At 48.6% G+C, this 16790-nt stretch overlaps 1 long non-coding RNA gene and 1 other non-coding gene across 2 annotated transcripts; one reads left to right on the forward strand and one right to left on the reverse strand.

The window, feature by feature from the left end:
* Nucleotides 1-4745: 4745 nt before the first annotated feature.
* On the forward strand, nucleotides 4746-15554 carry LOC142426146 (uncharacterized). Its single transcript, XR_012779727.1, has 3 exons — nucleotides 4746-4997; nucleotides 14036-14707; nucleotides 14890-15554. It is a non-coding gene; the product is annotated as an uncharacterized LOC142426146 (long non-coding RNA).
* LOC142426940 (U2 spliceosomal RNA) lies at nucleotides 11857-12041 on the reverse strand. The gene has a single exon (XR_012779805.1). It is a non-coding gene; the product is annotated as a U2 spliceosomal RNA (small nuclear RNA).
* Nucleotides 15555-16790: the final 1236 nt, after the last annotated feature.

A 16790-nucleotide genomic window follows, 5' to 3' on the forward strand; every position in this document is an offset into this window, starting at 1 on the left:
AAGGGAGAATTGTGGGAAACAGAAAGATTTCTCCTATGTTGTCTCCTCCAAATAGATGCCAAAATTAGCTGCTTGCTGCATGTGGCAGATGACCGTACACTTGGAGGTCAACAGAAGTAGGTCGGGTTATTTTCTCTAAGGGTTCTCAGCCATCTAGAACACGCAGTAAACATTGGTTATCCCGCAACAAGTAGGACCCACTCCCTTCTGATAAGGACAGTAGTTGACTCTTTTCCTTGTAGGAGACCCCAGAGAGTTCAAGCTCACACAAGGGTGACCCCGGCTAGGCCGCCATCATGAATCTAGGGTCCGCCCTTCTTGTCACATGCATGCCTCTAGTCCCTCCGATTCCTATGTGTACATCCCCTTCCTTTCACACGTATGTTTATTGTACAGCCCCTTCCTGTGATGTGTGGTTACCTTTGATCACATCCCCCCTAAATAGATGTAAGCCTTGGTTAGCAATACCCGGGGTCTGTGGCCCACCTCACCTCACTCTCCTGCCCTCAGCCCACACTGTGCGCAGTCTCGGCTGGTAAGATCATGGCCATCCAGTAGGTGAGCATGCTACCATGAAATGTGTCTGACTTCATTATTTCAACTTCTCTTCTATTTCTCATGCGCTGTATGACTTTACTATAATCTTTATGTATCTTAACCATACAATTGTGCTTACTGATCCCATGATTAGTTGTGGGGGGCTGGCCTCTTACTCTCACAGAATGGAATTTTCCCATGGAATGTACTATGAGAAAGGCCAAGTCTGAACCTTGGGAGACTCCCAGGACCGTGGAGAAACAGCAGCGCATTCTTGAGACCTAGCAGAATCAGGTGAGGGGTGTGTGCCAGGAGACAACATAGGAGCACGTGCACACTGAGAAAGGAACAGTGACTGAGCTGCTTACAGTTTTAACTCAAGATGCAAATTAGTTCTCAAAGACAGAGGCCAGGAGAGGGGCCCTGGGACTCTGAGCTGTGACAGCTGGAGTCAGATCAGATAACCTTCCGGAGGGGCAGGCAGGAGGCCAGGCTGGAGGTGCAAAGCAGCAGGCCCTAGATCTCCTGAAGCAAGACTCCTTTAGGGAAAGAAACCCAAGCAGGCTGTCTTACGTGTGTGTGTGTGTGTGTGTGTGTATGTAAAAGGGTGGGACAGGGAGGATAGAAATTCAAGAGTAATTATCAGGAAGAGAAGTTGCTGAGGAACCCATAAAGGGACAAATGGAGGGACAAAAGCCAATTCAGTTGTGACTGGGGAACTAGTGGAAAGAATCTGTGTCCTTGACAACACCAAGCAATTAAAGAACCACTGAAGGAAGGACTCTAAAGCCCCCGCCTCTGGACTTCTCCTTAGGGAAATAATGCATTTCCTTCCTACTGGAAACAAAAAGGCAACCTGAAGCGATGATTAAGAAACTCCTCAAAAGGGAAATAAAAATGTACCCAGGTGCTTCAGAATCAAGAGAATGAAATGAAACTCTTAACCGGGTGAATGCACCATGCTCACGGCGATGGCAACAAATCCACTCGGCCTGTTAACTAGATCTGAGAGGTCCCCTGACAGTTAAAAGTTTGTGAAGAACAAATACATCAACCAGAAACCCAGCGATTGAAAGGATCAGAGAGAAAAACAGGAGGCTGGGAAGAGTGTATGCAGATGAATTTTTTATTCTGACATTTTAAGAACCTGGCAGGCCCGGATTCTGGGGTAGGACAGCCTTCATACTTGTGAGTTAGAGATGAGTCCCAATAACATTCCCATATCTAAAAGTAATCCCCACAATATCCTCCCATAATAGTGCTACCTTAAAGTTGCCTCTTACACACACTTGGTTGATTGCTATTGGCCGACAGCTTTATCTATAGGAGCAGACAGACTCTCCCTGCCCAGAGACTGTCATTTCCCCTTCCCTGTCCCCAGCACTAGTGTTAGGTTGCTCCTCCAATGAACTTAGGGACCTCTAGAACAGTGGTTCTCAACCTGTGGGTCGTGACCCCTCGGGGCTGGGTGTCAAACAACCCTTTCACAAGGGTCGCCTGATTCATAACAGTAGCAAAATTACAATTATGAAGTAGCAATGAAAATAATTTTATGGTTGGGGGGTCACCACAATATGAGGAACTGTATTAAAGGGTCACGGCATTAAGAAGGTTGAGAACCAATGCTCTAGGGTTCAGTGTAAGCCCACTTTGTATGTGGTTACCTGTCATTAGGGGGGCTTGCAAGCCCCGAGGGTAGCAAGGTGATGTTGGGAATACATGCTCTCTCTCTGCTCGGACCTGGTTCCTGAAGCCATGGTGGAGGTGAGCACCCCACAACTTTTGTGTATCTCTTAATTTCTTCCCTTCCATTATACAACGTCCCTTAGAACCCATCCAGGTGTGAGGTTGGATCTCACAGGAGGGTGGGCAAAGGGAACATCTGTGTACATCTTTGGCATCTATGTCAAGACAAGACACGTGCTAGATTCAAGTAGAGGTGTGTCCCTATTTGTACAGGTAAGTTGTTGTTGTGATGTGCCGTCAAGTCATTTCTGACTCAGCAACCCTCTGTGACTGAGTAGAACTGTTCCTTGGGGTTTGCTCGGCTGGATCACCTGGTCTTTCTCCTGTGGAACTGCTGGGTGGGTTTGCATAGTCAGCTTTACAGAGAGCAGCCAAGCACTTAACCTTGTGTCACCAGGTTTCCTGTGTACACACACACACACACACACGCACCTATACACATATATGCATATATCTCAGGCATCAAACAATTTGCTCCACTGAAGAAAACATGGCCACGGGTGTTTCTGATGGCTCAGGTGGCGTGAGCAATATAGGGTACCAATTGCTAAAGGTTCAAAAGAGGTTTGAGGCACTTTTGATGTTTTAGGGTACAGGAGACCCCATCTCAAATGTAACTTAAGGAGAACCTTGGTTAAGTCTTAAAAGACACAAAGATAGCACAAAGATCCTCCGAATGAAGGAGGCCATTAGCATGAGGTAAAAATGGAGTCCAAGGGTTTGTTGAGATACAAAGCTTTAAAAAGGGAATTCGTGTCAGAGACTAATCAAAGCCAATGTCTTTATGCCCTGCGGGGATGATTGATAAGACTCTCTACAATAAATTAACAAGGAGGTTTCAAAAGGGAGACAAAGCAGATTAAAACAAACAAACAAACAAACAAATATAGATCCAGGAATGGGTTTTGACCTCACAGTAACTCAGCCTCAATTTAAGAACAATCTGTTCTTCCACCATGGCCCTACACGATACCCTCAAGAAGGGAACACAGAAGATATGGGTGCTATAGGAAAGTGTGATGAAGAAATTAGATGATGTCTGGCTATCAGATAAAAGAATGTCTGGGGTCTTAAAGGCTTGTTCCCAAAGCAGTCATCTGACTGAGATGTCAACTGAGTTCATCAGTCACCAAAGGACTGTAAGTCATATCATCTGAAGTTGAAGGGGGGACTAGTATCAGAGCCTAAATTGTGGGAATCCGGTGTCAGAAGGCTGTGGATGACGGTGGGAGCCCAGGACACATTTGTGGGTGCTAATAAGAACTAAGCCTCCGGTGATTTCCCGCTGTCCATAACAGAGGGATGGGAGGAAAGCGATTAGCAAATAGAGTGCACTGGAGAGATGCCTCTGGTAGATCAAAACGATCAACCTGACTGGAATGGTGAAAACCATGCAGTTGATCCCCCTCCCTCTCGTGCACATTAGGCCTGATCTAGTTTACAACATTTTCTGTATTTTTTTGTTTGTTCATCTTGGGGTTGATCTCAGCTGCATTATGTCATTGGGGTTCACCCTCTTGAATTTTTGTTTTGTGTGTTTCTGTTTTGCAGTGTATGAAACCCAGGATTGATGAACCTATAGGCTATAGCAAATAGGATAAGAGTTTGGGGGGGGGGCAGTGGGGGCGGAGTGGGGGAGCTGATGTTGAGGAGTTCAAGAAGGAAAAAAAGGTTTGAAACTGACCGTGGTAGCACTTGCGCAATGCTGCTTGCTGTATTGAACTATGGAAGTGTTAGGTAGCTAGCACAGGGACTGGGGTGTCTCTTGTGCATGCTCAGAGGTTGGAGCTTCCAGTCTGGAAAAGGTGGTACACCTAAGTGGGTGTTACACTTGGATTGGCCCATCTGGACCAGGTGACTTCAATTCAGCCATTGGGGTCCACCAGGATTGTCGACCACGCCTCCGGCGGAGGAACTGAGAAGTCAGGATCCAGAGGCCTGGTGCATCTTTTTAGGTCTCTTGAGCAGCTTCTCGGCTGGCTGTGCGGGGGTGAGGCGCCCTGAGGGTGCCTGTGTAAACTTCTATCTTTCGTAAAACTCACTTGGATCACAACCCAGGCTTTAGAGTGAATTCTTTCTCACGCGAAGCCAAGGACCGAGGTATTTCTCCCATGAGAGAGATCTAACTGAAGTACATGACATCTGTATTAACTCCCAGTAAAATGGTTTTGGAAAACAAACGGGGAGGGGAACAGGAGGACAAAGGAAACTGTCACAAGAACATGACTGGTGGCAGATCAAGACATCAGTTATGGGTGGGACTGCAGAAGCAGGAAGGGGACCACCATTAGGACACCTACATTATTCAATACAAGGGCTTACGAGATTGGTCCAGGGCCTTTGGGCCAGGCAGTCAGGGAGAGGCAGCTGGGGCATGACTCGTGACTGTGCAGTGACTTCTCTCAAGGACGTGCCTTGGCAAGCACCTAAGAGGCAGACTGCGTCTCCCTGGGCTGGCTTGAGCGGGTTGGAGGTAATCTACTTTCCAAGCCACTCTACCCTACCTGCGGGCAAGATTAGCTACACTTTTGGTAATAATCAGAAGGATTCAGTGGAAGCTTAATCTGTGTGAGGCCTCTGCAAATAGACGTGGACCATGGCTGCCATCCATCCATAGCCTTCTGCACACGGGGGCCCAGAATGTAAGCTTGAATACAACAAGAAGAGGGGGCGTCTGCAATACGCCAGTTTTCTTAGGATTTCCTGTCAGCCACGTAAGTATGAGGACACTGCTCCCATTGCGGGACTTCTCTGAGATTCGCTCCTCACCATCTGGATCCTCAGGGGGGATTATTAAACACTCAGCCATGTCTAAGAAAGTAACCCCACAGCACTTCAGGTCAACACCACAAATCTTATTTTGGAGCTGTTCACAGGACCAGAAATATATTTAACAGGCTCTTGCAAGTTAAAAAGGAGCCCTGGTGGTGGTGGTGTAGTGGTGGTGGTGGTGGTGGTGAAGGTGGTGGTGGTGGTGGAGGTGGTGGTGGTGGTGGTGGTGAAGGTGGAGGTGGTGGTGGTGGTGGTGATGGTGGTGGTGGAGGTGGTGGTGGTGGTGGAGGTGGTGGTGGTGGTGGTGGTGGTGATGGTGGTGGTGGTGTAGTGGTGGTGGTGGTGGTGGTGTAGGTGGTGGTGGTGGTGGAGGTGGTGGTGGTGGTGGTGGTGAAGGTGGTGGTGGTGGTGGTGGTGGTGGTGGTGATGGTGGTGGTGGAGATGGTGGTGGTGGAGGTGGTGGTGGTGTAGTGGTGGTGGTGGTGGTGTAGTGGTGGTGGTGGTGGTGATGGTCGTGGTGGAGGTGGTGGTGGTGGTGGTGTAGTAGTGGTGGTGGTGGTGTAGTGGTGGTGGTGGTGTAGTGGTTACTCGTTGAGGTGCCAATTGCAAGGTTGGCAGTTCAAAACCACCAGACGCTCTGTGAGAGAAAGATGGGGCTTTCTACTCCCATAAAGGGATGGTCTCAAGAATTCACAAGGGCAGTCTGATAGGGTCACTTTGAGGGTCAGCATGGATTTGATGGTAGTTAGTTTGATTTTGAGATTTGATGGGGCAGGGGTCCTCAAACTTTTTAAACAGTGGGTCAGTTCACTGTCCCTCAGACCCTTTGGAAGGCCGGACTATGGTTTAAAAAAATATGAACAAATTCCTATGCACATTGCACATATCTTATTTTGAAGTAAAAACCCAAACGGGGCAAAAACACCCGGTGGGCCAGATAAATTCTCGGGCCGTAGTTTGAAGATGCCTGGTATAGTGGTTTATCAGTGGGACTGCCAACCATAAGGTCAGCAGTTCAAAGCCTCCAGTGGCCCATAAAGATTCACAATTTGAAAACCCACAGGGACAGTTCTCTCTGCCCCATAGGGTCACGATGAGCCAGAATAGACTGGATGGGGGTCAGTTCTGAATATTAGCAGGAACCCTAGTGGTGCTGTTAGGTAAGAGTAAAGGACAGACGGAAAGGTCGCCAGTTCAAACCTACCAGCTGCTCCTCCAGAGAAAGGCGAGGCTGTCAGCTTCTGTCAAGTCTCACCCACCCAAGGGGCAGTGCTACTCTCTGGCTTGCAGAGTTGCTCTGAGTTGAAATTGTGTAATGGCAATGGATTTCATTTTGCAAACTGAGCCCTAAACTTCTCATCTTTTCATTTTGAATTTATTATAAAAACTGTCTGGACCAGAGTTATGGAGGAAGAAAGGGAAGCATATTTTCACCCGTAATAAATGGAGAAATGTCTAACTGAAGCCTAGAGTGTAAAATTGATGACAACCCCTTTCCTGTTCAGAGCTTCACATTGTTAATGGGTTGGGTGGAGGATGAGATTCCAACAGCTGCAAATTTCCAACATAGTATTCCCTAAATGGTGTCAAATGACTGGGAATGAGGTTTCAGGGGCTCTCGATGATTTATTCAGTCACTTAGTCATCGTCCGTTCCTTCCCGGGGAACAATAGGAGACTTCTGTAAGTGTGCGCAGAAGGGGCATGAGGGACAAAGAAAAGGAACTCGCCATGTAATCAAACCTTTGCCCCCTTGTCCCTCTCTCCAAAGAGTCATTTCCAAGTTATGAAAACTATATCACAACAGACTAGAAGATATATTGTGTTGCGCCTCTTCCTGGGTTGTTTCTTCATCTTGGTTTCCCCCTCCTCTATGAAAATAATGAGTAGTGCATGAGTACATTCTAATCATAAACTTCAAGGATCACAGAAATATGTAGAGTAAAAACCAGTCGCCTTTCTCTGTCCTTGCCGAAGCAGCCATTCCCTTTCCAGACCTTCCAGAACAGTTCTGTTTTTCTTTGAAACTTGTGCTACCTGGGTTGAAGGAATGCTGGTGGTGTAGCAGTTACCTGACGGGCTGTGATCCTTGTGGTTGGCAGTTTGAAACCGCCAGCAGCTCCCTGTGAGTCAGCATTGACTTGATGGCAGTGAGCTTGTCTTTTGTTACCTGGGTTTGGGAACCCTCGTGTCTTAGTTGGTTACCCATTGAACGACAGCATTTCTAACCCACCAGCTGCTCCACGGGAGAAGGCCGAGGCTCTATGTACTCATAAAGATTTACACTACCGCTCCAGAAATGCTAGGAAGCAGCTCCCCTGTCTATATGATCGCTCTGAGTCAGAGTGGACTTGATGGCAGTGGTCTACGTGGGTTAAAGGCAGTGTCATAACTGAAGTTGGGTACCATTGATTCAGTTCCGACTCATATGGACCCCTACATACAATAGAACAAAGCAAGACCCAAAGCCCATCTGTAGACAATTGGACATTCCCTTACAGAAAGGTCACAGGAAGAGACGAGCCAGTCAGGGTGCAGTAATATAGCACCAATGAGACATGCAACTTTCCTCTAGTTCTTTAATGCTTTCTCCCCACCCCACCCCCACTATCATCATCCCAATTCTACCTTAGAAATCCAGCTAGACCAGAGAATGTACATGGGTACAGATCAGAGCTGGAAACACATGGAATCCAGGACAGAAAATCCCCTGAGGACCAATAAGGAGACAAGCAATACCAGGAGGGTAAGGGTAAGGTGGGGGAAGAAAGGAGGAACTGATCACAATGATATACATATAAATCCCTCCCAGGGGGATGGACAACAGAAAAGTGGGTGAAGGGAGACATCGTTCAGTGTAAGACAGGAAACAATTATAATTTATAAATTATTAAGGGTTCATGAGAGAGAGAGGGGGAAAATGAGGAGCTGATACCAAGGGCTCAAGTAGAAAGAAAATGTTTTGAGAATGATGATGGCAACAAATATACAAATGTGCTCGACACAATGGATGCATGGATGGATGGATGGATGGATTGAGATAAGAGCTGTATAAGCCATCAATAAAATGATCAAAAACAAACAAACAAACAAACAAATAGAACCAAACACTGACTGTTCTGGTGCCATCCTCACATGGTTCTTAGGTTTGAGACCATTGTTTCAGAACTCCAGAAGGCATGTTGCCAGCAACAGGCAATTCCAACGTCTAGAAAATTCAAAAGCAGGAATTGCTGAAAATGAGCCTGACAGTGTAATGCAGTTTCAGGAAGTGCCAAAGCAAATGATGGCAGGGAACCAAGCCCAATGCCGTCGGGCTGCTTCCAGGCTCCCGCACGGGAGCAGACAGCTTCATGGTTCTCCCATAGGCCAGCGCAACTCCGACCCCACCGAGCCCCCAGCGCTCCTTACAGATCACAACACTGAAACACACACACATACACACACACACACACACACACACACACACACACTGAATTCATTTATTTATTTAGACGCATAGCAACCCAAAGGACAGAACAGCACTGCCCCTTTGGGTTTCCGAGATTTCGAGTCTGTGGTAGCAGACCTTGAGGCGAGCAGCTCAGAGTCTAGTCACAATGCCAGGATAGCTCCCCCAAAATAAAGGCCACAGAGCCAGAAATACCTGGGTTTGCTCTGCCTTTCGCTATCTGGGTGACCTTGGGCACCTTCAGTTTTGCCGGGGACAACAGATGCATATGATGGCGTTGTTGTCGTGTGCTGTCTAGTGGGCTCTGACTCATCTCTACCCTGTGTACAGCAGAACGACCCGCTGCTTGGTCCTGGGCCATCCTCACAGTTGTTAGGCTGAGCCCACAGTTGCGGTCGGTCACGGTGTCAATCCATCTCCTTGAGAGCCTTCATCTTTGGGGCTGAACCCCTCCCATGCATGATGTCCTTTTTCTCCTGCCATGCCCAAGGCATGGTAATCACAGCATGAAACGAGATCATATTATGCACAGCACCTAGCAAGTGCATGCTGGGAAGTGTGACTCTTCAACCAACGTCCATTTTCTTCCCACCTCTAGAGGCAACGCGCTGCATCGAAAGCACAGACTGGCTTATTTCTGGTGCAATTCTAGTCATCTCTGAGGAATAGGTGTATTTGGTACCCTGTTTATAAAAGAAGAACAGGAGCATGCTTGCTCTGTGCCAGGCTGTCCAGAGCAGGACAGGGCTGGTCAGTAAGGGCTGATTCATAGCCATTGCTTCTGGACCCAGACAAGAGTGGTCAAGATGAGAAATCCTGGCAAGTAGACTTCTCACCTCCCAGAATCCTGCATCACTCAGCGACTGAACCAAAGAACAAGCTGAGTACTTGGGAACACTGTAATAGGAACACTGGATTGTTTTTGAATTATGTATGCGGCATTAGTTAATATGACGACTTAGGAGCTCAAAAGAGTCATTCCACGGCACGTCCATTTTTGCCCCCCAGAAAGCCGTCCACAGTCATCCACCTGTCTAGCTCATAATAACGTGAGAGTATTGGTGGTACACCCTCCATCTTTCCGTTTGTCACCCTATGGTGACGTGGGCATGGTTAAACACCACATGAAACGGGTGTTTCCAGTTTCAGTAGGGTCCCCCTCTCCGGGCGGGCCACAGCAGAGCGTCCCCACAAAGGCACCCTAGGAAGGAAACCCAGGTGCTCTGCTTCGGAAACGAGGGCATATTGTGTGCGACTCTTCACTGTGCACTTCAGGAGAGGTCAAGGGCGAAAGCAAAGGCAACCATCACAATGGACTCAGAAATACCAGCCCTCATGGGGTTGGCCAGCAGCGGGTCACGCGTAACTCGCGTGACGCAGCGCCAACCCAATGGCAACTACCACCAACCACAAACCTTACTGCCAATTCCTCCAGATTCGTGCAGGCGAGGCGTCTGGAGAGCTCCGCTTGCTTTCTGCAGACTGAGAAGCCTGCGCGCCCTCTACTGACCGCTTCCAGAAGTGGTTTCACAGCCCCAGAAACAACACGCTGTCTCCTGTAATTAGTTAGATTCTGTCCAGGGGCCTTCTTCTGAAGGCGTGTCATCTAAAAATCAATAACTTTGTGCTTTTTTAGTTTTGGTGTGTGAGTATTTGTACAGCTTTATTAGTTAATCAAGAAGTCTGTCCAAGAAGCCGTTTTTAATACGATCCCGAAGGTTCTAAAGGAATCAGCACGTGAGATTAATTAAATGGAATAAGGCAGCCTCCTTAAGGATTTAACTGATTTTACATTTTATAACCCTATCCTGTTGAAGGGTACCCAGGACCTCTCTGTACTAGTCTTTTGTTTTTAATAATTTTATTGGGGGCTCGTACAACTCTTATCACAACCCATCCATCCATCCATCCATCCATCCATCCATCCATCCATCCATCGTGTCAAGCACATTTATGCATTTGTTGCCCTCATCATTCTCAAAATATTTGCTTTCTACTTGAGCCCTTGTTATCAGCTCCTCATTTTCCCCCTCCCTCCCCGCCCCTTAGTCTGGCAGCTTCTTGCAGATCTGTAATAATTTCAAAATAAAAGCCAAGAAAAAAATCCTCATGACTTAAATGCTTTAAAACAATTTTGTTTGTTTGTTTCAGCATTATTTGTGAGGGTCCGAGGTAGCTCGAGTGGATGGCAGGCAGTTTGGTTTGCAGACGTGGCTGAGGCTGCGTGAGCGCAGGGGTGTGGACAGAGGGAGAGAGAAGCGGGGAGCAGTGGTGTCTGTGAATGTCCTCTTCCTGGTGCTGTGTGTAGGCTGCTGGCGGGCAGTGAGCTCCCTCCCTCCCTGCTGTGGTCAAGCGTCAAGTGCTGTTAGCAGTCCCTGAGCCTTTGGGAATGGATGTCATGTATTCAGGTGTGAGGCAGGCAGCGTGACAGAAGATGACGGGAAAACCCAGAAATAAAAAGGAAGCGTGGCGGTGGAGCACCTTGGCCTTGGTTGAGAAGCACAAAAGAATCTGTAGTCCTGGCAAGAAAGGGGCCCAAGTCGGGCTGCTCACCCAAAAGGTCAACAGTTCGAATCCACTGACTGCTCCTCAGGAGAAAGGTCAGGCTTCTCAAGTAAAGAGTTAAAGTCTCAAAGAGCTACAGGGGCAGTTCTTGTCCTGCATCGGCATGAGTCAGAATAGACCTAATAGCAGCCCGTGCACGGGAAGGAGAAAGAACTCACATAGAATGGTCTACCCACTCCCTCTCCACTCTCCCACCTCCCCCCAAAAATCACTGTCCATAGTGTTGATTCAGACTCATAGTAACCTGCAGGACAGGGAGAGTGGGGCCTTCCAACACTGTAGCTCCTTCCGGGGGTGGGGGGGTAAGGGGGGGAGCCTTGTGCCTGCAGTTAGTGGTTTCCAGCCGCTGACCTGGCAGCTAGCAAATTGTTCCTAAACCCGAAGAGGAAGCTGCGCCAAAGGAAAAGATCTCCCAGAAGAAAGTGAAGAAGCACAAACTTACGGCTCGGGAGTAAATTCAGCTTAAAATAAAAGTTAAAAAAATAACACCCCCCCCCCAAAGATGGAGCACACAGTCAATGTGTGACACAGAGTGTATTTCTGGGGTACCACTGTCCGTAGCCCCACTTTCCCTCTCAGCACTAGCCCAGTCATCGGCCTCGGCAGTGTCCCTAGGAACCAGGGAGACCGCAACGGTTCCTGAGCGGGACCAGGCACTTGAGGAGGCCTGTTAGCACCCGCTTGGAGGAGAGGGAAGGCGGGTATATGGGGTGCGAGCAGCCAAATGGTAACCACTAGGCATCCGTCCAACCATTCCAACTTTTTGGACCAGCCATGACTTCCCCTGAGAGGGGCAGTGTTGCTGGCCCACACCAGGTCCTTGCGTGTAGTGGAAGGAGCGAGCTCCCGTTTCACCTCCCTGCTCCCAAAATCCATTTAATACACTGTCCTCTGACAGAGGTCGTAGCATATAGTAAATGGATAAGAACAGACACTACACTTGATCGTAGCCAAAAGGTCAAGAGGGTTATGAGTTAATGCTTTAACTCACTTAAAGCTTTCTCTGAGCTCCTTGAACCGCATAGAAGAAAATGACACAGACAAGCAGGAAAGTATGCATTTGGGAACCAGATAAGTTTCCAAAATGTGTCACATCCCTTTTAACATTACAATGAAACAATTCTGGACACCCGGTGTCCCCATCCAGTGACATATCTCTTTTCTCTACCCAGAATTCCTCTCTGTAATAAATCCGTGAACCCTGAGACACAGGCTGGGTCTCAGTCCTCCTCTTGACTTGTCTAATGGCCTCTGATGTAAATGCAGGAAATCAGGTTTGGTCCGGCTGGACCCATTCCTCTCCCACTGCCCGCCCCACACTCCCTCCCCTCGTCCTGGAGTGTACTACCATCACCACCACTCTCACCACACAGAGACTCTTGGTTTTGATGGCTGCTTGTTTGAGTACAAGCCGTTAAGACCCCAGACACTCTTCCGATTGATAGTCGGACACCATCTACTTTCTTCCCCACATTTGCGGTAGCACCTTATCTTCAGTGATCATTTTGTGAAGGTGACTATCGAGCAGGACCATATGGTCAGACCTAACTGTTCTTGGATTGGGGCTAGAGTTAAGTGGAGGCTGTGTCAGTCTGGGTAGACTAGAGAAACAAATTCATAAACACACACATGTATATAAGGGAGAGGTTTATATACAAGAGAAATTGAACATTGAGAAAACATCCCAACCCAGTCCAGTCCAAGGTCATAAGTCTGAGATCAGCCCATATGTCTGATACCAATCTATAAAGTCCTGTATGCCAGCAAAGTGCCACCGTGAGCCGCCACCTATGAGCTGTTGCTGCACACAGCGTGATCTCTCATTCGACTGAGCTCTGCTTGCCATGAGCATGGGGGTGTGGGGAGGGGAGAGGTATGAAATATACAGCGATTCCAGGTCCCCTTCCGTTGAATACCCACCTAACTAGGGGCTCCCCCCAAGGTCCAAATGACCACCACTTCCACAGGCCCCGGGCGGCACCTTTGAGGCAGGGCTCAGTTCATTCTGCCGGGCCTCTGTGGTGAGTCCTTCTGGCGTAGTCCTGGGTTCTGCCATGTTGCCTTCCAGGTCAGAGCCCAAGGTCACCGTGGTGCTTAGCTCACAGCATGGTTCACCGAGGGTTGGGTAGAAAGGCATTCACAGAGTCCACCCAGGAGCATAAATGTGGTCCACTGACCCCCTCGGTTAAGGTGACCAGACGTCCCACTTTTGTTGGGACAGTCCTGATTTTTAACAATTTGTCCCATGTCCCGCGGCATTTTTTAAAAAGTCCCGATTTTTGGAAAGAATGCACAACAAGCTCGAGTACACGGTTTTCGGCTGCCATGTGGCTATTTTGCCAGGATATGAGTTTTATCAATGGGGTCCTGCTGGTGTCCCGCTTTACCACTGTTAAAATCTGGTCACCTTACCCTAGGTTCCCCACAATCATTGTGCAACATCCCTTCCTGGTATGAGGTTCCTTCCCCCCAGTCACCCACCATCCTGACCAACGGCACTGTCAGTGTCTGCTCCGAAGTGTGGATGCTCCCTCCCCTGGTCTTGGCTTGATTTTCCCGCAGGGTTCTCCTTCCAGTCTCGTGAGGGTCTTTGGATTTGTCCCAGCCTTGTTGTATAGCCTCTCTTAAAGGAGTGACCCAGACAACATGAGGTCTCTCCTTCAAGGTGGCTCGTGTGAGGTGCATAAAAGGAAGGTGCTGTATGGTTCATGACCAGTAGGTAGCTTTCTCCCCTGTTGTTCAGGAATTGGTCTCTAAGATTTGCTAAATCGGCGTTTCTCCGTATAGTAGCGGACCCATACCATACGTGTCCTTTTGTGACTGACTGACTGACTCTGTCCTTTTTCTGCACCTCTCCCCTCCCAGGTTGGAGGACACTGAAACACCTGGGTGGAACGGGGGGGGGGGGTGTTGGTGGAAGACCATCTGACAGCCACTGACCTACTTAAAACTCCTCCTTTCACAGGTGAGAACAGTGAGGCCTGGCGCTTTCAACAGCTGGTCTGGAACTCAGTCGGAGGTTGCCTGGTTTCAAGCCCCTTGTTCGGTGTGTTGGTTGTGAGCCTCTTCTATCTCTATGAAGATTGGCTCGTATTGTCCTCCACCCCAGTCTCTGAGCCCACCCTTAGGTAGTTATACCTTGAAAAGCAATCTCACTTATAATTGGATGATTATGACTAATAATAGCTTGGTACATTTTTTCCCCACCGCAGAGTACCAGGAAGAAAGAGATGGCACACTCAAATTAGGGTACTACAAGGAGGGTTTGGTAAAGGGACTACCTACCCAAGTAGATGCGGTACGTAAGGAGACCACAAGGAATAGCTTGATCGGGGCGATGAGCACTCCTGGGCCTGCCTGAGCAGATGCAGGGTCACGGAGAGAGGCTGACCTTCAGAGCACCCATGCGCTTCCGTCAAAAAAACCCAAAAAGCCCAGCCAGCCCAAGGGAACCAAACTCACTGCCCTCTCTTCCTCTGTTCTCTGCCAACCGGAAGCCAAGTGTGTGCCTGCACAAAGACCAGTCCCTTGGATGCAGAGTGTGGAGGCGGGAGACGTATCCGAAGGGCCCGTGGAAGGCGTTCATCTCACACGGTTATGCATCTACAGTTTCGTAAGGGACTCCTGGAATCAGAAGGTACAGCTAACACGAGCCAGCTAATGATGGTATATCACATTCTGTGCCAAATCAGAGGGCAAGCTGCCTTTGGGAGGGAACTTCCCCAAGTGACCTCACCTCACACCACACAGGCTACCAAGGGTGAGCGGCTATGTTCTGGTGACCTGTGCTTTAAAAATGTACGCGATTTCTTTTCCCAGGTCCACACAGTCGGCTGGGAAATCCTTCAAGCACCGCCCACACCAAGAGGAAGAGCCACAGCAGGGGCGCTGAGGCACCTTCACTTCCAAACCAAGAGTCTGGGGGCCCAGATGTGGTGACACTGCGTATATGCGAAAGGAAAACGGAGTAGAAGTTTGCTGGGAATTGGGGAGAGGGGGTGGGGGGATGGACACTGCCATCGCACTGATTCGGACCCCCTCTGACGGGGTTTCCGAGGCTGTAAATCTATATGGAAGCCGAGCCTGTTGCAGCCCACCTCCCTAAAATGCCGTGGAAGTCAAGTGCCCCTTCTAATGGCAGTTCACCCTCATACCTTTGGTTCCAGTTTCCTATTTGGCCAAATTGCTCCCCATCTGTAAATGTCTAGCCTATTCCCAACCCTCAGGCTCTTTCTCCCATGTTTCTGATGACGTTTTGTCAGCCCATAAAGTACAGCCAGGGCAACTCCATAGGTTGATATTTCACTTATCTTTACAGAAATGAACGCAGCTTTGCCATCCAAACCGCTTTTTCGGTCCTCCCTAAGATACCTTCAAGGACACCCAAAACCCCAAACTCCCTGCCTTCGAGTTGAGTCCGACTCAGGGCAAATCAGAGCAGGCTGTAAATCATATGGAAGCACATATAACTGGCTCAGCCTTCTCCTGTGGACCATGGGGGGGGGGGGGCTCCAGCCTTTTGGTTAGCAGATGAGCTCTTTAATCATGGCGCCAGCAGAGCTCCTTGCCCTTCAAGGAAAGCTGAAGGAAATAGAACTTACAAATCTGCAGCTACAGGGAATTGTGGGGCCGGAGTGTGGCACCCCATCAGACTCCACCAGAAACACTTGTAAAGAACAACAAATAGACCTTGAACTATTTATAGGCTTTTCTTTTGTTGTTGTTGGAGCTATTGTTTTATTGTTGCTTGCTTTGTTTTGCTCTGTCTTGTGTTTGTGCATATTATTATCTCTGCATGTCTATCGAGATAAGATAGGTGGCATAAACAAGCCGGAGGAGAAACAACAAGACGACGACAGTTCTGGGGGACATGGGAGAGGGGAAGGCAGAGGAAAGGAAGTGAGTGTTAGTCAACCCAGGGACAAGGGAACAACAAGTGACTGAAACTCAGTGGTGAGGAGGGTGTAGGAGGCTTGGTAGGGTGTGATCAAGGGCAATGTAACAGAGAGGAATTACTGAAACCGAAATGAAGACTGAACACGATAGTGGGACAAGAGGAAAACAAAAGAAAATAGAGTAAAGAACTAGGAGGCAAAGAGCATTTATAGAGGTCTAAATACAGGCATGTACATACGTAAATCTATATATGATATTAGGGATTAGATCTATGTGTATATATTTATAGGTTTAATATTAAGGTTGCAGATGGACATTGGGCCTCCACTCAAGTACTCCCTCAATGCAAGAACACTTTGTTCTATTAAACTGGCATTCCATGATGCTCACCTTCCCGACAGGATCGCAGAAGACAAAGCAGGTGAATAAGTAAATGTGGTGAAGAAATCTTCCAGTGTGACCCACACTTCCAAGGCATCCTATCTCACAGCTCCGCCCCTGCCTTACATAAACTGGCCCCCTATTTTGTTTCTTCCAGAGGTCGTCAGCTTACCAATGTCACTGAGCCAAGTGTGCCAACCCCAGAGTCACCAGTTCCTGCATTACCTCACCAGCCTCATCCACTGTGGGCCCCTAAGCAGACAACCCCTCCCAACAGAGTAGGAAGGGTGTGGACCCAAAAGCCCCACGCCTGTGTCCCTTTTGTCAGCAGGAAGCACCCAGAGATGTCGTTGCCCAATACCCCCAAAGATCTGGGTCCATGTGCCTTCAGTGGAGAAATGGTAGGTAGCTAGATTTAGGAATAGGGGTTGTCCCTCCCATGC

This window comes from Tenrec ecaudatus, chromosome 14 (genome assembly GCF_050624435.1).
Source record: "Tenrec ecaudatus isolate mTenEca1 chromosome 14, mTenEca1.hap1, whole genome shotgun sequence".
NCBI classification, from domain to species: domain Eukaryota; kingdom Metazoa; phylum Chordata; class Mammalia; order Afrosoricida; family Tenrecidae; genus Tenrec; species Tenrec ecaudatus.